We start from the raw sequence: 27805 nt of genomic DNA on the forward strand, positions 1-27805 counted from the left end.
CAATAAATTTGAGGTAGGGGCATCTATCTTTAACATACCTAAATCCCTTTAACATTTCAGTTGCCTAAACTTGCTGTATTCAATACAGTCATGAATTTGTGCACGATAATCATGGAAACTGTGGTAAATTTAGCTTCATGTAAAATCTAGTTTCATGTAATACCCATTAAAAGAGAGAAAAGTACCATGACCTTGGGATGGTACACACATCACATTGTCATCAAAGGCACATTTTTGACAGGAGAACTGCTCTGTTTGGATTGAACTTTGATTAGAACTGACTTCTACTTATAATTTTATGATTCTGAAAATTGAAAGAATGTTGTGCAGAATGGTTTCTGGCTCCTTCTCTTCCAATCCTTGTTTTTCCTTCACTGTTAATGTCCTGGGGTGGTGTTCAACTGCAGCATCTCTGATGGTATCTTTGTGAAACTATTGTAGGGATTATCATGTTGGGGTGGGAGAATTTTCTAAAAACCAGCAGTATGGACATGCACAGAAGTGACTGAGAAACATATTAAATCCCACTGTGCTTGTAACAACTCTATTCTCAGCTTAGCTTTCTAATAGCTGAAATTTCAAAATGCTCATAGTCACTTCAACTCTGGGAGAAATGTTATTAAGAGTAAGGCAGAATAACATCAGCAGTTTTTAACCAAATGTAGTTTAAATGCCTTGTTATTTTATGAAATTTGGAATAGGTTATCATATAAACTTTTGTATTTGAAACATCTTCTTTTGTACAAATGGCCTGCACAACTGAAGTTGCGCTAATGCCACAGTAAAGATGCCAGATTGTTTTCTAATGAGAGAGAGAGCAAGAAAGGACGTAGATTATGGTTGGTGAGGAGGTTAGGAAGAGTTGGGGAAGGAGGAACTAAAACCAGAATATAATGAATAAAAAGAAATCTATTTTCAAAGAAAGTTAAAAAATGTGTTATCATGAATATTTAATGTTATATACATTCATTAATTTATTAATAAAAAGGTTTACAAATTCTGTAACACATAACAAGTATGGTGTGGAGGCCCAAAATGTGAGCCTATTTCCACATTGACCAAAAGTCAGAGCATTGGAACTTACCTCTATTCCTTCAAGGTTTTTGAGTTTCTACCTCAAACAAAGATCCCACCTAGATTTAGTCAGAGAGTTGGGCTCTCTCAAGGTTATTGTCAGCAGGTGTGGTTAATATCCAGACCTTGTATTTCAGGAATAGAGAAGTAGATATGTTTCTACCACAAACAAAAGTTTATGGATCCGACTAAGTTCCAGTTCCCTTAACTTTGGATTCCACCCAGGGAATGGTTTGCCTACAGAATGTTTGGGTCTAGGGTGTGAGCATGACTTGTTTTGTCCTATGGTTGAACTATGGTTGTAGCCTGTGACCTTCATTTCCTTGTATCGTGTTAATGCATTTTTTTTTGTCTTACTCCTAGCTTTTGTGGTCAGGAGTATTTAAAGAAATGAAAATTAAACATGGGCGAATTCCAGTACTCGCTGGAACTCCCTCCTGATACTATCTTGTTTCTCCTTTATTATTTTCATTTGCATCTTCATATTCTTTACTGTATTTCTAAATCCCACACCTCTACTCAGGCAAGAGGTAATTTTTTCAAGACTGGTCCCCGAGAGTCTGGATAACTGTTCAGTGCTTACAAATACAGATATTATGATCCATGCCCACTCAGTGGCATATGTTCATGAGGAGATAGACATGTCTATAAAGAGCAATGCGGCTAGGGAGTAGCAGATACTGTTTAATTCTTTCCAGTCAACTCACTAACAGAACATTCATTTTAAGCAGAGTGGGGACTTTGCTGGACAATCTGATTTGGTCAAGTAATCACATTATGGGACTACTTCTAGTCAACTCTCTGCATGTGACAGAATTGGAAACAAGCATTGGTTGAAGGCCCCATATGGCCTTCCACTGGGAGCTTCTGGGAATGAACACTCCCTTGTCCTCTACTGAAATTGCAAACTCAGACAGGGCTGAATAGATCCACAATAGGCATCTTATTGCTCACTGCTACTCGGCGCAGGGGCTGAGTAGAAAGAAATAGAAAGGAGTACATAAGGCTTTTCGTGGGACTGGTGAGCAGCGAAATTCGTCGGTTTCCAAGCTTCCCTATCTGGGCTTGACTAGCTTTAGGGAATTTAGATTTCAAAAGGAAAATGTTTAATAAACTAGAAACTTCAAATTAAACTGTCAGGAGTTTTTATTTATTTATTTATTTTTGCCAGCCATTTTCCTTTCTAAAATTGTAAAGTTTCATTTTCCGTTACTTTAATTCTGTTCCAAATATGCAAAACAACTAAACACCTCAGAGGTGATTTGATTGTCTTTTTTATAGTTACTAGATCTGCACTAATGTATTGGAGGTTATTATGCTGTTTATTTTCTATAATTTTTCCCAATTAACAGGAGCTATCTTTGTTAAATGAAGGTTTCTCTCTCTCTCTCTCCTCTCTCTCTCTCTCTCTCGCTCTCTATCTGTCTCTCTCTGTCTCTCTTTGTCTCTGTCTCTCTCTCTGTCTCTGTCTCTCTCTCTCTCTCTGTCTCTCTCTGTCTCTCTTTGTCTCTGTCTCTCTCTCTCTGTCTCTCTCTCTGTCTCTGTCTCTCTCTCCCTCTCTCTCTCTCTGTCTCTCTCTCTGTCTCTGTCTCTCTCTCCCTCTCTCTCTCTCTCTGTCTCTCTCTCTGTCTCTGTCTCTCTCCCTCTCTCTCTGTCTCTCTGTCTCTCTCTCTCTCTCTGTCTCTCTCTCTCTCTCTCTCTCTCTTTCTCTCTGTCTGTCTCTCTCTCTCTCTCTCTCTCTCTATCTCTCTGTTTGATGTTTACGACACAAGTCAGGCAACAGTAGAAAAGGCCTAATATTTTTTTAGAGTTGGGGAACTAAAACATAACCTTAATGTAAGAGAAATGGTGTACACTCATAAGAACACCATGCCAATAAAATTTGAGTTAATCTGAAATCAGAAAAATTTATCATAATTAAAAATATAATTGAAAAGTATTCTAAGGATCTATTTTCTCTCTTAAAATGTAAAGCAAATTCTTTCATGTTAAAATGGCAGATGCAGTTTATTAAGAGTGCATGTGGGAAAGCCCTGCATAATTTCAATATCCTTATAAATTTGATAAGTGCTTGGAGAAGAAAAGGGAATATTTCTGTGGTGGTATCTGTGATTAAGACATAGGTAGGTTTCAGCTCATTGCTGGCATCTGATATCATTTAGCCGTAACGACGTGACTCATCAATGCTTATCAATTCCTTCACTCCTATACAGGAGAATATGTTTTGTTTTCAGTAACGGAATATGACAGACAAGCTGTCCATAGAGTATACAGATGACAGGTCAAGGGGAAAATGAGCTCTTCGACTGTCTTTCAGGTCTTTCACTGGAAAATATAGCCAAGTGACATGTGCATGGTACACACTGAGCATCTGTGTTAGTGTTTATGCTGCTGGAAAATGCATTTCTTGAACTAAATGCACTCTTTACCGAGCACCGGGGACTCACCATCCTTTAATAGAGAGATCATTACTTCTGAGACAGGGTTTCCCGTCAAGGAGAGTACTGGAGAGTCATGGTCTATGGAGAAAGTGAGCTATTAATTGCTCAGAATTCTAAATTTGTAAGGGCTCATGGGTAGATAGTGCCTGCTCTTCATGCCAACAGGCGGAAAGTCTAAAAAGTTAAAGGAATGTTTCAGTTGAGTTGTAGGTATCCTTATTTACCCACTTTTTTTAATGGTATCTTTTCCTTAATTTGGTTTATTTTAGCTTCTAAAGTTAAAAAACAAACCAAACAAACAAAAGTAAATCTTCTGTAAAAGAAATTCCTTAAGAATAGAGGTATCTCCTCCTTTGTGCACTTGTTTGACCATTGTCTAGGTTGTGATGGTTTCCATCATATCGGCCTTCCACTGAGAAATCAGAGCTATATTCTAGAGAAGAATGAGAGAACAGACATTATTGATATTAACTAATGAATTAGGTAGGCTCTCCATTTTCTCATCATAATTTGGCTGCTTTTAATTCATTAAAGTGTGACACGTTGCCTGTGCTGGCCAGTTTGATTCCAGCTTGACACAGCTATCAAGATCTCAGTTGTGACAATATCCCCACCAGACTGGCCTGTGGGCAGTTCCGTGGTGCATCTTCTTGACTGATGCTTGAGGTGGATGAGCTCAGCTCACTCTAGGTAATCCCATCCCTGTGTTGGAGGTCATAGATGCTGCAAGAAGACAGATCACGGAATCCATGGGGTTTAAGGTACTAAGCAGCACTCCTCCATGGCTTCTTCTTCGGTTCTTGCCTCCAGGTTCCTGACCTGCTTGAGTCCCTGCCTTGAATTCCTTGGTGATGGACTGTTAGCTGGGTGGGTAAGTGAAACAAACTCTATTTTCACCATGCTGCTTTTGGTCACAGTGTTTTACCCCAGCAATAGAAACCCTATGACATTGACATATTTCTGCAGTCAGTTACTGTAAACTTTTAGCTGCTTGGAAAATAAGTAGTAATCTGGACTTGTAACAAACCTTATTAACAGATGTAAATGTACTTTTTGAAATAGCATGCAACACATATTTTTATAGATAAAGATTACATAAAACTATGTATGTAGAATCGAACACATTAACTTTACTTCATCCCATTCCCAAAAAGTATTAACTTCAAGTTTGGTGATTATCTTGTCAACTTTATCAGCAGTTAACATCACATTTCTTCATTTATAATGTAATATTTCATTCAAAATAAATGCATCAATAGATACAAGGGTAGCTTCGAGTCTTAATAAAGTTCAGATTGATTTATTTAATAACTATATATTATATATGAATTTATGTAAATGATTTTGTATTAACAATTTACCTTTAGACATGCTTTCAATTTAGAATTAGGTTATAGATATATTTTCAAGTGGACTAACCAAAACCTGCATTATTTGCAATGACTGCATTGCGTCCTGTGGTGTGAATGTTAAATATTTAGTTTAAAATTCCTGAATTGGAGGAATTCAATATATTTTCACATTTTCTCTATGCTAAACAATTGTTCAATGATTGTATATAAGTCATTGTTTTCCAATGAAAGCATTTCCACAGAGAGCAGTCAAAATTGAAAATCTGAGATATTGCCAAGTGTGCTGAAAAACTGGTTTATCAATTTTTGCTTCTACAAACAATGTGTAAGTGTTTTTATTTCTAATTATCCCTGTAAGGCTCTTTACCTTATAAATCATCTTAATTTGTGCTGCTTCAATAGTTGAGAACAAAATCTTGTTCCACCTTACATTTTTGCTGATTACTAATAAGATTGAATAGTTTTCATTTATAGTGACATTTATATATCATCTGTGCTGTGAATTCTACTTTACATATTTTTCTATTTGATGATGTGCTCCCCACAGTGACCTGTATACTTAATAATTTTTATCACAGTTTTTTTAAACCTGCTTATATTTATCTTCTGTTAATGCTGATATCAACTCTCTCTATATTTCTGTATGCTTGTGTGTGGTGACAAATTTACCTCATAGGGCTGGAAATGCCATTCTGTTGGCAGAGTGCTTGGCTGGCACACACAATGTCTGGATTTGATTCCTATCACTTCAAAGTCATTAACAGATTTTCACTACAAAGATAAAATTCATTAAAGTTCAAAAATGTTGCTTTACCATTTTGTAAGGAAATTATTTTAAGTGTATCTTCTTTCATTTAAAATACTTCAACATGTCAAATATTTGGATGGCAAAGAGAATTTTCAAGTCCGAGATTCATTTGTAATTAATTCGAAAGCATTCGTATCATGAATTTGACATGAAGAATGCTCTTTTGATCCTAGAGAATGGGGTATTGGTGCATAAGAAAATCTTCACAATACAGTGGAATCACAGGTTGGTAGTTTTAAACCAAATGCTGTGCTCTGATATCATTGAAATCTATGGAAACCAATTATTTTCACTTTACATATTTGTTATATGACTCATTCCTTCAGCAATACTTAATCTCTAATATAAATAATAGAGAAAAAGAGGAACTACTATTTGAGACCCTCTTTCATAACTGAGAATTGGAAAGATAGACTTTGGAGAGATCCTAGAGAATATTGGTCACGTTATTAATCCCTGTGGGCCAGGTGTACTAGAGATGAAGCAATGAAATGAGAGTGCTGCCATGTCAATAGACCCTTAAATATTAGAAGAGATGGCAGATTTTGAATATCTATGCCTGTGGCTGCAATTTCTCAGTCCATTCATATTGCCAAGTACATATATGTTTGCAGACTTAGCAAGGGAGGTGAAAGTGGAATTGGAAGTTAAAACTGCAATGGTTTTCATCAAATGCTAAGGTATCAGTGACACAAGAGGTACACTGGGAGAGCTGTAATCAAATGCAAAAGAGTAAACAAGGCAGAAGCAGTCATTTCATGGCAGAATCCTGCACAGCAGCACTTCCCAAACACTTTCAACTGAAAACAAGTTGGCAGTGACAGCGCAGCAAAAGTCTGCATTGCCAAATAGTCTAGGGTCACAAAGGGCTACACAGGTGTCCTGATGTTGAGTCCTTTAATAAATTAACATCTCTTGGCAAATCACCAAGAGAAATATACTAGACTCTGATTTAAATTGGAGCTCAAATTAGAACTCACTATGGGGTGTTTTAAGGGAGATGTTTCTTGAAAGAAGAGAAAGAAGAAGAAGAAGAAGAAGAAGAAGAAGAAGAAGAAGAAGAAGAAGAAGAAGAAGAAGAAGAGGAGGAGGAGGAGGAAGAGGAGGAGGAGGAGGAGGAAGAGGAGGAGGAGGAGGACGAGAAGGAGAAGGGGGACAAGGAGAAGGAGGAGGAAGAGGAAGAAAAGAAAAGAAAGAAAGAGGAAGAAGAAGAAACAAAACCGAAACATTTTTGCATATCAATCTTTATGCACATGCTACAAATTCCCTTCTGCTCACATTTCCAGACAAGATGAAAGTAAAAAGCATAGTTGTGGGGGTTATTTACTCTTAGGTGTATTTAAAAACAAAAGATTGACTAGAGACTGAATTAAGCTTCTAATTAATTCCAGTTAATGATTCCTTCATTAAGTACATGCCATATTATAGTACTTTAATCAGGCATAAAATACTTAAATCTACTTTTAAATGATTTCCTGAAACTTGTTTGTCATGCTCACCCATACCAAAGAATGAACTCCACATGTCATAAATGTTAACTTATTGGTTTAGGCAATTTGGTAAGCTAACATACTTTATATTCTAAAACTATAGAGTTCATTTCTGTCCAGTTCAGGAAAATTATCTGTGTGACTAAGTTTTTGAGATTCCAAATTTCTACTGAAATGAACAAAGATTATGTTCTCAATAGAAATGCTGGGGATATAGAAATAAAATCTAAAAAAAAACTTTATTCTCAAGGTTGCTAGGAATACAAAATATGCTATAAGCAGAAAATATTACTATGTATAATGCCTAAACTGTTTGTAAATAATAAACAAGTAGTTATTTTGATTTATAAGGTAAAACTCAGTACATGATAATAAATTCAAGAAGTGTAATCACAGAGGCAACAATGTACATATTACTACAATAAATGAACATAGATTAAACTATTAGTAGATAGAGAGTGGAGGTTGAAAGATGATTCAGTGGTTAACCGCACTTATTGCTTTTGGAGAGGTCCTGAGTTTGGTTCCTAGTACCCATAATTGGCTCAAAATTGCTTGTAAATCCTGCTTCAAGGGATCTGATGCTTCTGGCCCCATTTGGCAATCACATACTCATAGCCACATGCTCAGATATGTATGCACACATAATTTAAAACAAATTTTCAAGAGACAGAGAGTATCAAATTACATCTCATGTATACCAATGCATGCAAATAAAAGGATTCCCTAAGATTAAATGCTAAAGAAAGTATAGTACTATTTTAAGACATCCAGAAAGCAAATGTGAAATCAGGATTTGCATTATTTATGACAAAAAGAATAAATACAGGTCTGAGGAGTTAATTCAGTGGTTGAGCACTTTCCTAGCATTTTCAAAGACTACATTTGTTCCCTAGGTGGAAAACAAATCATGTAATTTTGTAAATCAAGTACTCAGCATCAAGATACATAAGGGAAAACTCTTGGAGAACGAGGAAAAAACTGGCAAAGACCATGATCAAGAGAAGCCTTTTTTCCCTCTCAATTAAATGAGATTTCAGTAAAGGAAAAAGTAAGTAACCATTGAAGAAGTGGCAGAGAGACTCAGAAACCTTGAGAGTTTAGAGAATTGTCTCCACAATCTGCTGTAAGAAATTAGGATCTATTTTACTATTTCTTTATCTCTATACACAGTGTTGTGATGTGGGATTTCCCCTATGGATGCCGTGAATATGTTTTATTGCTATTGGTTAGTAAAGAAGATGCTTTTGTCCAACAGCTTAGTAAAGTCAGATGGGAAATACAAACATAGATATTTATAGAGAGTAGGCAGAGGGCAGGAAGTTCAAACCCACATTGGGCGCCAAGTGAAGGCAGGGTGATAGTACACTTAAAAAAGGAATCCCATACTATCTCAGAACTAAGAAATAGAGTGGTGTTTATTAAAAGGTAAAACTTACAAAGTCAGGATTCTCTGCTTGAACGATGGATGAACATCAGATCCAAAGCAAACCGAACAGCAAACGGGGCCCAGGAATAAGCAGAGAGGAAGGGACTAGATGTACTTCTGCATCCAGGTAAATAGTCTATGAGGCTGTGCCCCAGTAGGCGGGTAGTTGCTACCTATATACGTTCTCACAGCATCAGGAAGATGCCAAGGAGCTGCTGAAGGTGAAAGACACCAGTCATCAACCAGAACCTAACCAGTAGGGCACAACCTCATGGTGTTTCACAGATCAATGGAAATGGGTTAATTTAAGATGTAAGAGTTATTTAGAAATATTGCATAAGCTATTGGCCAAACAGTGTTGTAAGTAAAAGAGTTTCTCTGTGATTTTTCGCGTATAGGCAGTTGGGAAACAAAATGGCACACGTATGTTTGGTGCTAACCCACGTGACCAGTCACATACTTCAGGTTGGGTACTTGTATGTCATCTTGGAGTTAGAAGGAAAGTAGCTGAAAGCATGCAGGCCACTCAGCACCCCTGCTTGTGCAAGCAGCTGGATTGGGTCTGTTAGGCATGCACAGGCAGGAAAGCATGGTAGATTCCTGCCACCATACATGGAGATATTTCCAGGTTGTGCAGCATGCTGCATGGCAGATTTAGCTTTTACTCAGACAAAAAGGGTTTATGTGATACACAGTGCTCCCTAGAGTTGAGGTGGTAAAGAAGTCTTCTACCTGGTGGTCCCATAGCTGGTGATAAAGATACCTCTGCCATTTTCAAAGGCTGAGAGGGGCAGAACCATCATCCTGGGCTGCTGTGACTATACTGGTTACCATTTTAAAATGCACATTGTCAGAAAAGGCTTTCAGATGTGCAATAAAGACAAATTCAGATCAAAATAAACCTCTGAATGGGTCACAGTGCATTTAAAAACTGTATGTAGGCTTGGGAGAAAAGAAAAAGAGTATAGATCATTAAAAAGAAGTAAATGGCTTTAAAAAATAAAGCAAAGTCATTAAAGAGACAGAGTACAGACAGTCATAGATTAAAGGAGTAATGAAAATAATCCATATAGAGATAGAAAATACAGAGAGAGCCAGGGTTATGAATATTATTTATGTTTTCTTTGATTTTTTTAGCTGTGAATAAGCTAAGTACAAAGAGACATTTCATTGCACAGGTTGCTAAGCAAAACCAAACTTATATGTTATAATGGTATCTTGACTTCAAAATTTGGGTTTAAGGATATATTGATTTTGAAAAGAGATTCTGCCTTTGTTTCCACAGAGGATAGAAAGCTGTGGATTTCTTACAGGCAAATATAGTTTTATCAAACAAGATTCCCTAAAGCAATGGCCCAGATGGTCCAACATCACAGCTTTAGGACTGCTGGCTGAGTAGGACCTACCACACAGAATACCCCATGAAAGATCTGATTAACAGTGCTGCCAATCAGGAGGAAGCAGTCTAAAGAACAATTCCCTAAATTCTCTAAATGATTGTTTATACATGTTTGTTTACATTTAAAGGGGGATATGCTATAGAGATAAATGGATTGCATTGGTATGAATCTTGGTTTGTTGATACTAATTTAAGGTCAATTTTGTTATATGTATATTTCTGCTTTTGATTAAGGTATTGTGTTTGTGTAGCACATTTAATAATGTAATGTGTAATTAAGAAATACAGGTTAATAGATAGTCATCGATAATTGAAGAAGGAGCTGCGGGCTGCTTTCCTGGCTCCCGGCCGCCTGGCTAGCTTATGCCTCAAAATAACAACACACAAATTGTATTCTTTTAAACACTGCCTGGCCCATTATATCTAGCCTCTTCTTGGCTAACTCTCACATCTTGATTAACCCATCTCTAATAATATGTGTGGCACCATGAGGCAGTAGCTTACAGGGAAGATTCTAGCCTATGTTCATCTTGGGCTGGAGCTTCATTGCATCTGCCCCAGAGAGGAGAGGCATGGCATCTGCCTCACCTCCTCCCAGCATTCTGTTCTGTTTACTCCACCCACCTATGTTCTAACCTATCAGCCCAAGCAGTTTCTTTATTAATTAACCAATGAAATCAACAGACTGATATATGACACTCCCACATCATATAATAGTCAGCCTTGTAGTCGTGTTAGGTTTTCTAGATGTAAAGGAATTCTTCAAACCTTTAAAAGAATAGCAAAATAAAATGTTTTAAGAATTTAGAACTTTTCCAGCTTCGTTCCAGAAATGCAGGGATGGTTCAACATATGAAAATCTGTCAATGTAATCCACCATATAAACAAGCTGAAAAATAAAAACCACATGGTCATCACATTAGATGCTGAAAAAGCTTTTGACAAAATACAACATCCCTTCATGATAAAGGTCTTGGAGAGAGCAGGGATACAAGGAACAAACCTAAACATAATTAAGGCAATATACAGTAAGCCAACAGACAATTTCAAACTAAATGGAGAGAAACTCCCAGGAATTCCACTGAAATCAGGAACAAGACAAAGTTTTCCACTCTCTCTATATCTATACAATATAGTTCTTGAGGTCCTAGCTAGAGCAATAAGACACCAAAAGGAGATCAAGGGGATACAAATTTGAAAAGAAGAAGGCAAACTTTCACTGTTTTCTGATGATATGGTAGTTTACATAAGCGATCTGAAAACTTTTACCAAGGAACTTCTAAAATTCATAAACACTTTCAGTAATGTAGCAGGATGCAAGATTAACTAAAAAAAATTAGTAGCCCTCCTGTACACAGATGATAAAAGGGCTGGGGAAGAAATCAGAGAATCATACCCTTCATAATAACCACAAATAGCATAAAATATCTCAGAGTAACTCTAACCAAACAAGTGGAAGACTTGTATGACAAGAACTTTAAATCTTTGAAGAAAGAAATTGAAGAAGACACCAGAAAGTAGAAAGATCTTGCATGTTTTTGGGTATGCAGAATTAACATAGTAAAAATTGCAACTTTACAAAAAGCAATCTACAGATTCAATGCAATGCCCAGAAAAATCCCAGCAAAATTCCTCAAAGACCTCGAAAGAATGGTACTCAGCTTCATATAGAAAAGCAAAAAACCCATAAGACCATTGGAACAGAATAGAAGACCTGGATATCAATCCACACATCTTCCAACACCTGATTTTTGACAAATAAGCAAAAAAATCAAATGGAAAAAAGAAAGCATATTTAATAAGTGGTGCTGGCATAACTGGATATCAACATGTAGAAAAATGAAAATAGACCCATATCTATTTCCATGCACAAAACTCAAGTTCAAATGGATCAAAGACCTCAACATAAGCCAGCCACATTAAAACTCATAGGAGAGAAAGTGGGAAATACACTTGAATACATTGTCACAGGAGACCACTTCCTAAATATAACCCCAGTAGCACAGACACTGAGAGAAACAATTAATAAATGGGACCTCTTAAAACTGAAAAGCTTCTGTAAAGCAAAGGACATGGTCAACAAGACAAAATGACAGCCTACAGAATGGGAAAAAAATCTTCACTAACCCCACATCAGACAGAAGTCTGATCTCCAAAATATACAAAGAACTCAAGAAATTGGGCACCGAAAGAACACACAATCCAATAAAAAATGGAGTACAGACCTAAACAGAGAACTCTCAACAGAGGAATCTAAAATGGCTGAAAGATACTTAAGGAAATGTTCAACATCCTTAGTCATCAGAGAAATGCAAATCAAAACAACTCTGAGATTCCATCTTACACCTGTAAGAATGCCCAAGATCAAAAACACTGACAACAACTTATGCTGGAGAGGTTGTGGGATAAAGGGAACACTTCTGCATTGCTGGTGGGAATGCAAGCTGCTATAGCCCCTTTGGATGTCAGTGTGGTGATTTCTCAGAAAATCAGGAAACAACCTTCCTCAAGACCCAATAATAACACTTTTGGGTATATATCCAAAGGACACGCAATCGTGCCACAAGGACATGTGTTCAGTTATGTTCACAGCAGCTTTGTTTGTCATAGCCAGAACCTTGAAACAAACTAAATGCCCCTTGACCAAAGAATGGATAAGGAAAATGTGGTACATTTACACAATGGAGTACTACACAGCAGAAAAAATAACGAAAGTTTGAATTTTTCAGGAAAATAGATGGAGCTAGAAAACATTATTTTCAGTGAGGTAACCCAGATACAGAAAGACAATTATCACATGTATTCACTCATAGGTGGTTTTTAAACATAAAACAAAGAAAGCCAGCCTACAAACCAAAATCCCAGAGAATTTAGACAACAATGAGGACACTAAGAGAGACTTAAATAGATCTAATCTACATGGGAAGTAGAAAGTAGAAAAAAGACATGATCTCCTGAGTAAATTGGGATCATGGGAACCTTGTGGGAGGGTTGGAAGGTGGAGGGGAGAGGCAGAAAGGGGAGCAGAGAAAAATGTAGAGCTCAATAAAAATCAATAAAATTTATCAAGAAAAAAATATGAAAATCTCAGAAACATCTTTCTCTTCGGTATCAGTATTCCTCAGTGTTTTACTCACTGCTTCCTGTATTCTTTTAATAAAGTTTGTTTATACCAAAAACAACAACAAAATTTAGGACTTTTCTTGACAATGAGACACATCTACTCCTGGCAGCACCAATTTACTTCAAGAGGATGATGAGCATCAAAGAGGCTTCTCATGAAGTTTGTTAGTCATTTGGGCAAGTGTAGTAATATGGGTGGCGGGCTGTGTCCCCAGCACCCCGGCTGCCTGGGTAGCTTATGCCCGAAATAACAACACACAAACTGTATTCATTTAATCACTGCTTGGCCCATTAGATCTAGCCCTTACTGGCTAATTCTGATATCCTGATCAACCCATTTCTAATAAACTGTAGCACCAGTCTTACTGGGAAGATTGTAGCCTAAGTCCATCCTGGGTCGGAGCTTCATGCATGCATCTTCCCTGGAGCAGGGAGCATGGCGTCTCTCTGAGGCGTCTGCTCCCGAGAGGAGAGCTGTGGAGTCTGAGCTCACTTCCTCTTCCTCCCAGCATTCTGTTCTGTTTACTCCTCCCACCTATCTTCTAACCAACGAGGGCCAAGCAGTTTCTTTTTATTTAACCAATGACCTTCCTCCATCAGGCAAGAAACTGCTCTTGCCTGGACTCCTTGATGATATATTGTATAAACTGGACATGCAGAACTCACAGAAAAATGACTGCTGAACTTGTCTACAAATAAGATGATCCTTCAGTGTTCCTGCTTCATGAAAGAGTCTGTGTCCTGTAGAATGAAAGATATTCTACAGGACACAGAAGAAAGCAACTGATAGACTTTGCCACCCCAGAGCAGAACAGATCTTCAAATTTCCCACTTCATTGAAAAGTCTGCTGGATACCATGGGCCTGTGGGCTGAAGATTGGATGCCCCAATAATATAGAAGAACTTTGGGTGACTGTCCAGGCAGTGAGATGTGTCTGACAATTCTAGAGTTTTTGAAGTTGCTTACAATGCACTTTCTGTTTACTTAGGTAATATATCTTTATGGATTATTTGATGGAATTGAAGAATAGATTGTTATAGTTTTCCTTAGTTATGATAAAAGATAAAGTATTTATAAATGCTGTAATTATAATTCTTGCTTGATACCTTTATTGTTATATGTAATTTTATTATGTTAAATTTAAAACCTTCCTTTTTATTTAAACAAAAAAGGGGAGATGATATAGGAAGTCCTTCTGTATATATGTTGCTTTTATTGATTAATGAATTAAGAAACTGCCTTGGCCTGTTGATAGGGCAGAGTAGAACTAGGCAGGGAGAACTATACTGAATACTGGGAAAATGAAGGTGGAGTGGGAGAGATGCCATGTAGCTTCCAGAGGGGAAAGATGCGAGCTGCCAGCTGGAACATTGACAGTAGGCCATTAACATTGTGGTAAAATATAAAATAATGGAAACGGTCTAAATTAAGATGTAAGAGCAAGCCAATAAGAATTTAGAGCTAATAGGCCATGCAGTGATTTAAGTTTCTGTGTGGTTATTTTGGGGCTGAGTAGCTGAGAATAAACAAGCAGCCTCCTACAACAAGTATGCTCATAATAAAACAGAGCATGCATGAGAGAAACCACACAACCTCTGAATCCAGAAATCAGGAGCTTGGAAAACAGTTTACAAAGGGTCACAACACTGGGGGACCTAAGGGTCTCTAATCTCAGCCCTGTCTAGCTTACTAGTCAATTTTTACTTTGGGGAATATCTTTCTCCTTTGTAATAAACAGTCTCCATTTATATTACTACCTATGTTTCCCTGACCCAACTCTTTGTTTCAGGACACAAAAAACCTGGAAATCTCTGAAGGTGCTCCCTGAACTCAGATATATACATGTATAACAACCCTATCAAGCTTTTCAAAATATATATTACAATGGAGATTTATTAAATTGGTAAAATCTAGGTAGTCCAGCAATGGTTATCTGAGTACTGGGATGCTGATAAACTGGTAGCTAATATCACAGTCCATAGGTCTGTATGCTTCAGCAGACCCACTCCGAGGCTGAAGCCCTGGAGAATTCTGTGAGAGTCACTGGCCTTCAGTGTACACTGTAAGGATGTAGCATCTATGTTCTTTCTGACTTCGGTGGAAGACGGCAACAACAACATTGGCAACAGTAGCAACAGAGATTTGATGCTCTTACCAACAAGAGTCAATGGTAGACAGGCAAAAAGCAGCTGATTTTCCTTACATCTGTTTATATCTAGTCTGCTGCTAGAAGGCTGATGCCCAAAATGGAGGGTCTATGTTTCTTAATTGGTCCAAATAAATGACCTCAAATATCAACCTAGAGGTGGGTTTCTTACTTGTTTCCAGATCCAATGAAGTTGACAACCACAGTGATGGATCTTGGATTTCTCATCTTAGGCTTGGTCACAGAAGTATGTCTGGTCTCTCTGATGTCCCTCATGCCTCTGAGTTGCCTATGGATCAATTTCTTAAAGAGTTTTACTTCTGAATTACAATTTTCTCCATAACAACCTTTGTTTGATTTTGGCCATCCATGTATGTACATTCCCTGTCTAGCTCCAGTCTTTCAATGCATTATTTCAAAGATAAACAGAAGTGCTTGGGCAGGGAGAGGGAATCTAGAAGACACTGCAAACACTGTCAATATATATTTTTTTGGTTTTTCGAGACAGGGTTTCTCTGTAGCTTTGGAGACTGTCCTGGAACTAGCTCTTGTAGACCAGACTGGTCTCGAACTCACAGAGATCCGCCTGCCTCTGCCTCCTGAGTGCTGGGATTAAAGGAGTGTGCCACCACCACCTCGCTGCAAACACTATCTTTTAACTAGAAGTTTCTCTCCTACCTGCCAGTTCCCAAATAAATATTCAGAGGCTTATATTAATTATAAAAGTTTGGCTGATGACTCAGGGTTATTAATAACAGCTCTTACTTTTAAATTAACCCATTTTTATTATTTTATATTTTACCATGAGGCTCATGACTTGTTATTTCATCACTTGCTTTTCTGGTGGATCTCTCTGACTCTACCTTCTTTTCCCCTGCCTCTCTTCTTGGATTCCCTACTTGGTTGTATTCTGACTGGCTATTGACCAAATTAACTTCTTTATTAACCAATCTCTGTACGATATATTCACAACATATAGAAGGGCATCCTACATTACTATCCTGTTTGTGAAGCCTGAAAAAATATTGTAACACCCTGACCTCAGCTTTTGGCATAAAACCTCAATTTAAAAGTAATAGGATGTCTTAGCCCCAAGGTAATAGAATGTCCTAACCAGGCAGTCATCGGATCAATTCTGAGATCTTTAACAGTTTCAAAAAAGAGTAAACAAAGTCTATGTCCAACCAGTTCTAAATGAGTACTTGGAAGGAGGGAAGCATATTTAAAAACTTTAATCCAGAAAAGGGATGAGGAAATGATGTTCCAAAACACAGAGAACAAAATAACAGGATATAATGGCCCAATGGGTCAGTCTTTTCTCTGAACAGTCCAGTCATGTCTACACACATGTATCTACATTCATTCACTTTCAATAAGTTTCCTTGCTATAACTTTCTGTGAATGTTCTTATAAAAGAACCCCTTCCTGGACTGGAGAGATGGATCAGTGGTTAAGACCTCTTCCAGAGGTCCTGAGTTCGATTTCCAGCAACCACATGGTGGCTCACAACCGTCTGTAATGAGATCTGGCACCCTCTTCTGGCATGTGGGCATACATGGAGGTAGAATGTTTTATACATGAAAACAAAAAAAAGAACCCCTTCCTCTTCCTCCTTCATTCTCTTCTTGTTTTTCATTCTCCTTCTTTTTCTTTGTTTCTATGCAACAAAGTTCACCTGACACTTGTTAGGTAGATCATTATGGTCTCAAACTTGCCAGGCTCTGTCTTTTGAATGTGAGTGATAAGATTAAAGATATCTACCATTTTGAGCAGCTAAATTGTGCTTGACAAGTGTGTGTGTGTGTGTGTATGTGTGAAAGACAGACAGACAGACAGAGAGAGAGAGAGAGAGAGAGAGAGAGAGAGAGAGAGAATGCAGCAAAGCAATTTCTTTCTTGCTTCTGTTTCATATCTGAGACTTAGCTATTATCAGTCATAATATCTCTGTAGTTTCAATTCTAAGCCAATCACTCTCTAACATTCTATGTCTAATAATTTTTTTCTTCCTCCTCTGGTAGATTTCTGTAGTAATGTTTCAACATCACTAATGTTCAGTAATGTAGGAAACCATTCATCTTTTTATTTTTTCTCATGTCCTCATATTGTTGCTTATCTTAATTTTATTGCCAAATATTTTAATAATTCTGTTACAATCAAATTAACTACCTGATTTGCTTTTGCCTTGTTATAACCATGTTCTAAGAATCCAACTCTGGCTAAACTCTACCTTGTGCTTTTGGTGCAGCAAACCCACTCATGAGAAAATCATACAACATGATGATGAGGTTGAATTTTAAATTCAGGCTCCTTCACCTCAACAGAATTTACTCATGTGCTTATCTTTAAAACCGTTTATATGCTTCATTGCTCTTTTCAGCCACTGCCTTATTTCTTTGATTTCTTTTAGAGTTAAACCCTCAAGTTTCCTTATTTCCTGGCTTCAAGGTGTCTACTGTCATTTCCCATTCAAACCAAATATCACCTTCATCTCTTCATTTAATTTATACTTTCAAAGACAATGATTATCACCATCATTATTGCAAAATCAAATGATCATTCTTGATCTGTCTTCCCTGAAAAACTTATTCCTTCTTGAATCACTTTTCCTTGATCCAAGGACCCCACTCAGACTTGGCTTCTTCTATCCATTTCTGAGCATTTCTTCTCAGATTTCTCATCTTCTCAACTCTTAGCTCAGGATGTCACAGCACACTCTCTATTCTCTTATTAGACGTATATCCTTAAATGACACTGATAGGCCAGAAATTCACAAATTATCTTCTTTGGACTCCAGGTAGGTGTGTGTACACGAGTGTGTGTGTGCATGTGTGTGTGTGTGTGTGTGTGTGAATATTTTGGCTCAACATCTCAAGTTGGTGTGTCATGTCTAACATATTCACAAGTAAGCATTTTCATCTTTCCCCGACTGCAATTTCATACAGCCATCCTTTTTAGGACACCCAGAAAACTTTGACTTTTTTTTTAACATACCATAATTATTCTCATACTCAATGCAATTAGAATTCTGGTAGCTCTAAGTTAAGAATATATTCAGAATTCAATTACTTTTGTCATCTCAATAGTTTTTACATCTGCATGTGTTTTAGAAGTTGAGGTAGTCAGTCTTTTTTTTTTAAGTTAAAAAATTACAGGCATCAATTTTAACAATAGTCTATTTTTGATATGATTTAATTTACATATGCAGCACTCATGACATTTAATTAAAAGATCTGATGGATAAATTGGTTTTATTCTTATAAAGTATTTTATATAAATGCAACCCAAAGTTTATGAAGAACAAATGTTCCAAATGAGTTTTTGTCTTACTATCATGACAGTAATCCAGATTCATAAGAAGGAAGCTATGTTTTGATTGTCAATACTTTAAAAGTGGAAAATTCACTGGGAACATACCAGCTAAGCAGAGCAGGGAAACAGATAAGCTAATCTGAAGACTGTCACCACTCCCTTCTCCTGTCAAAATCCAATCCCGCAGTCTTGTCCCTAGCTCTGCAACAGGACACTAGCTGCAGTCTTCCTTCCCCCGTGCCCACATCTCCTGTGGATCCCACAGTCCCCTTGTAACCTTCCTCCCAGTACTCTGTTACTTTATCATAATCCCTAACAACAGGAAGCACATCCTGCTAACCCACAGGTCATTCCTGCCAGTAAACTAGGTCTTCTCTTTGTATTCCCCCAGACCAATTCCCCAGTACCATCCCAGATCTGTAGCATAACATATTTGGCAGCCTCACTTGATACCCTGCTCCCGTCGTCTATGGATCTCATAGATCTTCCTGTTCTAACTTTCTTTCTCCAACTCCTTGCTTTGTGCCAGACACAAATCACAGCAGGCTCCCCCTGCTAACCCAAGAGCTGCTTCTCCTCGGACAACAAGTAGGCTGAAGGCAAACCCTTCACTTTTCCTACTGCTCATCAGATATAACCTTTCCAAGTCTCAGAAACCCATTATGATCTCCTTTTCCCTCTATGACTTCAACCCCAAGGGGTTACAAAGGCCTTCTTTCCTAGTCATTCTTTCCTTAATACATCCTAGTATCCCAGCCTCCAATCCTAGTAGATATTCCTTATGAACACTTCAGCTAAGTAGGCCAGGAAACCAGGCAACACACAGTATCATACTCTTAGAAAATCCGGAGGGGAAACAAAACCAGAAATAAAACCTTTATCCAACAAAAACAAATCCAGAAATCAGTACCTACACCTATAACAACCCCAAACATAGATGCCTAGACAATAACAGCCAGGGCAATATGTATTCTAGCACAGCAGGCCCTAAATATTCCAACATAGCTGAAGCACAAGAAAAAAAAAAGACTTAGATGAAGATGGTAGAGGTTCTTAAAGAAGAAATAAATAAATCCCCTAAAGAAAGCAAAAACATAAATAAATAAACCCACGAACAGTTGAAAGAAAGGAATAAACTTTCAAGACCTGAAAATGGAAATAGAATCAATAAAGAAAATACAAACTGGGAATGAAAAATTTATGAATTTTGGACACAAATTACAGAGGCAAGCTTCACTGAAAGAATACAGGAAATGGAAGAGAGAATCTCGGGCATTGGAGATATGATAGAATAAATAAGTGTATTGTTAAAAGAAAGTGTTAAATCTAAAAATCCCTGACACAAAATATTCAGGATCTAGGACTCAATGAAAAGACCAAACCTAAGAATAATAGGAATACTCCAGTGCAAATGCTCAAATAATAGGAGAAATCCATGTCAAAAGTACAGAGAATATTTTCAACAAAATCATAGAAGAAAAATTTCCTGACCTATAGAAGGAGATACCTATAAAAGTACAGGAAGCATGCATAACATCAAGTGATTGGACCAAAAAATAAAGTCCTTTTGCCACATAATAATCAAAATACTATACACACTGAACAAAGGGAAAACATTAAGAGCTTTAAGGGAAAATGATCAAGTAATACATAATGGTAGACTTTTTTAGAATTACACCCGACTTCTTAATAGAGACCGTAAAAATTAGAAAGGCCTGAACAGCTGTGCTGTGGACTCATTACCTCAGGGTAAAGGATTGGAAAAAGATATAACAAGCAGATGGATCTAAGAAGCAAGATAGTGTAACCAGTTTACTATGTAACAAAATAGATTTCAAACTAAATATATACATACTCACTAAAGGAAATGGTCACATACTTACTAAAGGAAAAACCCATCATGATGTCACTTTAAATCTTAACATTTATGCTCTAATCACAAAGCACCCAAGTTCATAAAGAAATACTGGTGTGGGAAGTCCTTCTGTCTATGTGCTGCTTTTATTGGTTAATAAATAAAGCTGTTTCAGCCAGTGGCTTAGCAGAATAGGGCAAGGTGAGAGTACCAAGCAGATAGAGGAGGAAAGAGTAGATGAAGGTGGGAGAAGCCACGTAGCTGCCTGCAGGAGACAGATACACAGGAACCTTGCCAGTAAGCCACAGCCATGTGGCAATACACAGATTAATAGAAATAGGTTCATTTAAGATAAAAGAGTTAGTCAGAAATATGCTAGAGTGATTGGCCAAACAGTGATTTAATTAATACAGTTTCTGTGTGGCTATTTCAAATCTGGTTGGCTGGGGATGGTCGAGGAGCCCCCCTTCCCAACAAAACAATACTACAGCTTAAATTGCTCATTGAAGGTCACATACGAATAATAGGAGACTTCAATACCCTACTTTTACTAATGGACAGATCATCCAGACAAAAACAAAACAGAGAAATTCTAGAACTAACAGATAAACCAAATGCACCAAACAGATATTTATAAAAAATTACACCCAAACACAAAAGAATATACCTTCTTTTCAGTAATATATTTCACAATAGCCTCACATAATATAAAATATCTTAGAGTAACTCTAACCAAGCAAATGAAAGTCTTCTAGCTAAAAAAGTCAAGTCTTCTTTCTCTCGGACCAGGTGGCCTCAGCTGTGAGCAGCGCAGCCACGGCCAAGATTAAGGCTCGGGACCTGAGCGGCAAGAAGGAGGAAGAGCTGCTGAAACAACTGGACGAGATTTGAAGGTGGAGCTATTCCAGCTTCGCGTTGCCAAGGTGACAGGTGGCGCTGCATCCAAGCTCTCCAAGATGCGAGTTGTTCTCACCGTCATTAACCAGACTCAAAAGGAAAACCTCAAGAAATTCTACAAGGGCAAGAAGTACAAGCCTCTGGACCTGCGACCCAAGAAAACTAGAGCCATGCGCCGCAGGCTCACCAAGCACGAGGAGAAGCTGAAGACAAAGAAGCAGCAGCGGAAGGAGAGGCTGTACCCGCTAAGCAAGTACGCGGTCAAGGCCTAATGGAAGGGAAATAAAGTGCAAGACTGGCAAACAAAAAAAGAAAAAAGAAAAAAGTCAAGTCTTTGAAGAAAGAAATTAAAGAAGGTATGAGAAGATGGAAAGATCTCCAATGCTCATGGACCAGTAGGATTAACATAGTAAAAAGGACCATCCTACCAAAATTGATCTACAGATTTCATGTAATCCCCATCAAAATTACAACACAATTCTTTACAGACCGTGGTAGATTTTCAACTTCATATGAGAAAAAACAAAACAAAACAAAACAAAACAAAACAGGATAGCTAAGACAACCCAGTGCAATAAGACATCTTTTGGAGATATCACCATCCCTGATTTCAAGTTGTACCACAGAGCTACAGTAATAAGAACCAAATGACTTTGGCATAAAAATAGACATGTTGATTAATGACATTGATCTGAAGATCCAGACATAAATCCACATACATATGGACACTTGATTTTCGATAAAGAAGCCAGAAATACAACCAAAAAAACATAGCATCAACAAATAGTGCTGGCCAAGCTGGATGTTGGCATGTAGAAGAATGCAAATAGATCCATTATCTATCACCCTGCATAAAACTCGAGTCCAAGTGGATCAAAGGTGTCAACACAAAAACAGTACCTAATAGAAAATTAGTGAGGAATAGCCTTGAGCACATTGGTATAGTAGACAATTTTCTGAACAGAACACAGATAGCACCTATGATCAATAATTAATAAATGGAACCACACGAAACTGAAAAGCTTCTTTAAGGCAAAGGACACTTTCATTAGGATAAGAGCTGGTGCCTACAAGGAGACTTTAACCCTATGTTCTGATCTCTTTGGTGTAGGAAGTTACTCTACAGGCTATTAAAAGAGTATTGTGGACACCATCCCAGCCACAAAATCTTTGACCTACAGTCTGTCCTTCCCACAAAATAAGCAAGGGCAATGGTGGCACAGAATTTGTGAGAATGGCTACTCAATATCTGATTTGACTTAAGACTCGTTCCATGAGACAGAACCCATACCCAACAGTGCTTGGGTGACCAAGAACCAGAGACTATATATCCCAGAGACCTAGGGTAAAAATCAAACACTACTGGTTTAAAAAAAATCAATAAAATGACTCCTATTGATATTCTTTTGTACTTAGAGACCGGCGACTTATTCACTTATCATTAGAGAGGGTTCCTCCAGGAGCAGATGGGAACAGATGCAGAGACCCACAAGCAGACATTACATGGAGAGCTCGATGGGAGCTTTCCATCACATCCCTCCTCTTAGAGCTCTTCCAGGAAAGCGAAGGTAGAAGACTGTAAGAGCCAGAGGGGATGGAGGACACCAAGAGAACAAGTTCCTCTGAATTAACTAAGCAAGGTGCACATGAGCTCACAGAGACTGAGGCAGCAAGCCTTCGTCAGTCAGCACTGAGTCCTCTGCGTATATTACAGCTATTCGTTTAGTATTTTTCTGGGATTCCAGACCATAAGAAAAAGTGCGTCTCTGACTCATCTTCTTGTTCTTAATACTCTTCTCCTCCTCTTGGGCTGCTGTGGCCAACTTTGATATAATAGTTTTTACCTCATTTTATTTTATTTTGTCATGTTTGGTTGTTATCTCTTAGAAGCTTGCTCTTGCCTAATGAAAGACAGAAACAGAGTTGATTCAGAGGAGAGAAGAGATGGGGAGGAACTGGGAGGAATAGAAGGAAGGTGTTGTTGGGTATTTGTACTCTATATGAAGATATAGGGTGACTGGTGTAATAAAAAGCTGAAGGGCCAAGAGTTAAACAGGAGAGGTGAGGCAGGACTTCCAGGAAGAGGGGAACCGAATGTTAGAATCTGGTACAACAGAAGATTCCAGCAGGACACTGCAGAAGTCAGTTATACAGAATGGAAGAGAGGTAAAGAGCCCGTGGCAGAACATAGATTAATAGAAATCAGTTAATTTAAGTCATAAGAGCTATTTGGGAACAAACCTAAGACAAAGGCCAAGGTTTGATAATTAATAGTAAGTCTCAGAATCATTACTGGGGAGCTAGTGGCCTCAAAGAAAGTCCAACAGGAAGGGAAACTATAATTATATGATTAAAAATATATTTTTCAATAGAAGAAAAAATAAAAAGAAAACTAAATATAACAACATTTAATCACTGGAATCTTCAAGGAAAGCTCTTGTTTAGTTCATTAAAGAAGAGTCTTGACTCCTACCAGGAGCCAGGTCTGTCTCTGACTCTTTGTTAGGTTTTGAGGCCCTATTCCTTATACTGGGCTGACTTGTACAGCCTTAATACAAGGGAAGGTACCTAGTCCTATTGCAACATGGTAAGCCATGTTTGGTTGATATCCATGGGAGGCCTGTCTTTTACTGAATAAAAATGGAGGCGTGGTGGATGTGGGGGTGCACAGGGGTAGCAGGGGGGATTGGAAGGAAAGGAGGGAGGGGAACCTGTGCTCAGGATGTAATAATATCACTAAAGGGAAATATTTTGAAATTACTACTAAGTTTGAAAATTATAAATTGAATTATTCTAAAAAAGATGATTTTTTGCTTAGAATTTATTTTTCATTAATTGGAATAATTTAACACTGTTTTGATGTGTATAATATCACATTAACAGGTTTGGGTTGGTATATTTGCTTTCTTAGTAATAAACACAGTATGAAGCCAATTAAGGAAAATAAAATGAAATAAAAATTACACTTTGCAGACCTTTAGGTGTCTCTTTCTGTTTGGTCCCTGATGATCTTTTAACTACAGTCCAAGGTCTATGTATTTTGTTTATAAAATCAGTATTTAAACAAGCTTTCTTTTGTGTTTTGTTGGGAAGTCAAACCAATAAAGCACTGCTTTTTCATGGTTTGTTCGTAGTATAGGCCACATTATAATATTCTCATGTAATTACAGTAATAATTCCTATATGACTGAGACTCTTGATATATCTGAATATTGAAAGCTTCTAATTGTTTATATAAACTTATCCTGAAATCTGATGATTAGCCATTCCATGACTAAAAATTTCTGATGAAGGGTGTCAAAACTGGGTTCTGCCTTGAAATTGGTCCGGAGGAGGAAAGATGGAACACGCTGTCTTACAAGATTGTGCCTTTAGATGACAACAGTGAGCAGCAGACACACAGCCTTCTTCAACCAATCGTTTTCCTGTCTATTTCTAATTGAATCAGTCAGTTATTTGACCCGAATAACCATTTCCTCAAGTGTCTGCAATAAGCAGAAGCCATTGTACTGTAATTTTCAAGGACTTGATTTCAGCTCAGTAATTGAATTTTCCTGATTTCTTTGTGATACTCCCTGGAAGTATCACACTGCAGAAAGCAACAGAGAATAGTCCGGGCTAGACAGAATTTATTTTTGTCTCTTTTTGTTTGAGAATGCAAAGCATGGGCCTCATTCATTGATAAAATGATTAGGTAAAATTTTTTTTGACCTAGTATGTCAGTTATTTTGTATAGCATGCACTATCAGAATACTATTAAATATGAACTTATCCATGTTCACATGGATAAAAATTAGTGGTTGGAAGAAATTCATGACAAATGTCCTTGCCTACATGTTTCATGAATCATATCTAAATGAGCAAGTAGAGGCCAAAGTAGCGTTTTAAACATCTTTACAAATGAAAATTGAGACAGTTTGTACACTTGCTTGAGACATAGCTTTAGGTATGAAGAAAAGAGACATTGTATTGTTCATATGCCTGCTTTAACATCCATATCAATATAATTTTTAAGGTAATGAACTATTCTTGAATCACCTAGGGTTTTTTTTCTCAGTGTTCTATGTTCTCAGAATGCAGGTTTCTTTCACCCTGTACCTACATCTTTTTAAACTATAGTTCTCTTTCATAAAATGCCTATTTTTTTCCTTTGGGATATTGAAAAAATACTTTCTTAGAAAATATTTTAGTTAATACTACTTGCATATATCATGTAAATGAAGGGCTAAATAAACTCTTATTAGTGGTAAACAAAGATATACTTTAAACAATTATAGAAAGGCAGGATTGGCTAGACCAGTTAGTTCCATGTCAGTCTAATTCTACTCAGATGGACTTGGCTGGCTGTGCTGGCACACCTGATCTTTGCTCCAGAACTGTATTAAGAAAAGGGTATAAATGAGACTTGAGAGCTTGTCTGGAGGTTCTAACAGGGGAGCGCAGTTATTCCTACACCCTTGACCAAAGACTGGTCCTCCTCTATTCGGGAAAGATGGGCCTCTTCTTCGATGGAGCACGCAGCTTTGGGAGGAACGTACATGGAGCTGGTGAGGGAGGAAAGGACACCAGCCTAGCCAGTCATTCAGGTCAGCCGAATCAACTCTGGCGGTCAATGGAGTGGCAGATGTCGCAGCCAGATCACCCTCACATCTGTGATCGGCACACCCACTGAAACAATTTACCTAAGCTAATGGGAGTTCACCAACTCCAGCCTGACAGGGAAGGAAACAGCATAGGACCAAACTTTTCCCTCTGAATGTGGGTGACAGTTGTACGACTGGGGCAGACTGCAGGGCCACTGGCAGTGGCACCAGGATTTATCCCTACTGCTTGTACTGGCTTTTTTGGAACCTATTCTCTTTGGATGAATACCTTGCTCAGCCTAGATATAGTAGGGAGGGCTTCGGACCTACCCAAAGCAATGTGCCTTACCCTCTCTGAGGGAGTGGGGTTGGGAGGGTAGGTGGCGAGAATGGGAGCAGGGGAGAGACTGGGAGCTGGGATTGGTATGTAAGATGAAAAAAGTTTATTTTCTTTCATTCTTTCTTTCTTTTTAAAGAAAAAGGTAAAAAAAAAATACCTACACTAAATCTTGAGCAACTAGGTCATATAGAGACTGACTTGTCAATGGATTCAGAACATTTTATAGAAATTTGTATGGTAAATTTCACCCTGATTCAGGGTAGAAAACCTTGTTTGAGTTCCATTTGGTGTAAACCTGTCCTTAAATGTGTGTTCATGGGAAAATGTTTTGGGGGGTTTGTGTACATATGAACATGTTTGTACGGAGGACAGAAGTCAGTCTTGTGGGTCCTTTCTCAGATGCCATCCACACCCTATTATTGTTTGAGCCAGGGTTTCTCACTGGGACCTGGGGATTGTTGATTCAACTAGGCTTCCTCCTTTGAAAGACCCATGATTTCTGCTGTCCCTCCCTTCCGAGTGACTGTGATTACCAGCACCTGCCACCCTGCCCATATGTCATATCATGCTGAGGATGGAACTCAGATCCTCATGTGTATGCAGAAGGCACTTTACCAGCTGAACTGCCTTTCCAGCCCCAGCCTGATCCTTCTGATTTTCTTTTACTATGTTAAGTTTGGCTGCTGCCAAGACATTGCAACACTTGGCTGTAAAACTGCAAAGGAGGTTCACAATTCAATAGCTACTAATCCAGCTCATCCTTCACCAGTGAAAAGTGGATGAGAGTTTGTTTATTCAAAGCAAAGATTTAGGTCCTACTCTGTCTATATATGGGATTTGATGAAACAAATCCCATGCTGTTCCTCTTCCTGGCCAATATCAACTTCTTCATAGTCATTCTGCTTCTCTTCTTGCCTTTAGGTCTCCTTTCTTTTATTTTTAGAAAAATATTTACTTTTTTTATGTGTTTCATTTGTATGCCTGGTACTTGTGGAGACTAGAAGAGGGCATTTGATCCCTTGGGACTGGAGTTATAGATTGTTGTGAGTTGCCATTGGACACTCCTGCTCCTCTGGAAGAACAGCTGTGCTCTTAAGCTCTGAGCCATCTCTCTGGCCCTTATGTCTCTTTTCTTTAAGCCTTTTCACAGTGAAATGATATCTCAGAAGTTGATTTTTGCAAATCCTCTTATCCAAGATTTTCTTTAAATGAGAATAATTATGTTTTCAAGAGGCCTTTCATTTAAAAGGAAAATTCTGCACAGGGTTTTATTAATGACTGGTCTTTTCTTGAGGGACATTCTTAATGGTCAGGAACAGAGAACTATGTCTTCTTCTGTCCTGCTCTCTTCCTTTGTAGTGTTGGTCTTTGACTAAAGGCCTGTTCTTATAGACAAGACCTCTGTCATTGAACCATTCCACCCTCTGTCCTCAAAGGTAAGATTTTGATTTTAGTTAAGCAAAGCAAATTTTAGCAAAAACTAAATAATTAAATTTTTTTAGGACAAGTGTCTGCTCTTACATAACATGAAGCTGTTATTTATGCAAAATAGTACCAA

The 27805-nt window shown here is 37.9% G+C and overlaps 1 protein-coding gene and 1 pseudogene across 3 annotated transcripts in view; one reads left to right on the plus strand and one right to left on the minus strand.

Moving 5' to 3' along the window:
- Epha6 (EPH receptor A6) overlaps positions 1-27805 on the minus strand; it is an 895033-nt gene that overhangs the window by 73167 nt on the left and 794061 nt on the right. The window lies entirely within an intron of this gene.
- Positions 8630-21618, plus strand: LOC142835610 (large ribosomal subunit protein uL29 pseudogene; annotated as a pseudogene).

The sequence above is a fragment of the Microtus pennsylvanicus genome, chromosome 1 (assembly GCF_037038515.1).
Source record: "Microtus pennsylvanicus isolate mMicPen1 chromosome 1, mMicPen1.hap1, whole genome shotgun sequence".
Taxonomy (NCBI): domain Eukaryota; kingdom Metazoa; phylum Chordata; class Mammalia; order Rodentia; family Cricetidae; genus Microtus; species Microtus pennsylvanicus.